Source organism: Carlito syrichta, unplaced genomic scaffold (genome assembly GCF_000164805.1).
Source record: "Carlito syrichta isolate Samal-C Ts95f unplaced genomic scaffold, Tarsius_syrichta-2.0.1 Scaffold311474, whole genome shotgun sequence".
Lineage (NCBI taxonomy): Eukaryota > Metazoa > Chordata > Mammalia > Primates > Tarsiidae > Carlito > Carlito syrichta.
The window spans coordinates 160507-161434 of NW_007255570.1; positions in this window are offsets into that span (position 1 = coordinate 160507).

Sequence of the window (928 nt, forward strand, 5' to 3'; positions counted from 1 at the left end):
CAGAGTAAGTTGAACCACAAGAAATTGCTGATATGTGATCATGTCTGACCCACAAAAAAGGCAATTTCAAATGGTTCAGCTGATACTTGACGTGTAGACCCTGCAGGTGCTTGAGGTGGGTTTGGAGTCCCAAGTTTCCCGAGCTCATTCAGCCTCAAGAGAGCCAGGCTTGTGACACATCAGGATCCCAGACTATGGAGGGCTCTAAAGCCAGAGAAACGGTCAAGTTGACCTTGAGGACCTGGGATTGATTCCACCCCCCCTCCATCAGGCCCCTTGTTCCTGTGCAGGTTCCGCAGTGACCTCCAGGCTGGGCTTGGTTTGGGATGTGCAGCCAGGGCCAGCAAGGGAACCCTGGAAAAGCCCTTCTTGCCTGGCGGTGTTCACTCTCCTAGCTATACTGACAGGATTTCCTGGGAACTTCAGGAGGCCTTGGGTTTCTGGGCATACCCAGCATCCTCTGCCTGCTTGCCTCTGCTGGTGAACCCTGGCTGCAGGGGTTGCTGTGCGCCGGAAGCTTAGGGCTCCTGTCCTGGGTCCCCACTGCCTGTGGCGAGATCCAGCCCAGTTCGGCAGCCCTGAGAGTTCCTTAAGTGACTGCTGTGCGCCGCCAAATCTCAAGGATGACCACCCGAACAGGCCTGGTGCAGCAGGCATCTAAAACTTGCCCCAGAGATGTGGGCAAAGCAGCCTGGGAGATTTTAAGTTCCAGAATAAGGGAAGGTTTATTCCCAGTTCACGGGAATCACTGAGGATGAGAAAGAGTTTTCCTTCTGGCATTCACTTGCCTGCTTTGCAGTCCTTGGACCAACAAATAGGTCTTGATGTCTTAGAACCTGGTGGTGCAGGCTAGGGACTTAATCTCTTTCCTCCCAGCAAGAGAGTGAGGGGCTCAGCTTAGACCTTTTTTTTTTTTTTTTTTGAGTTG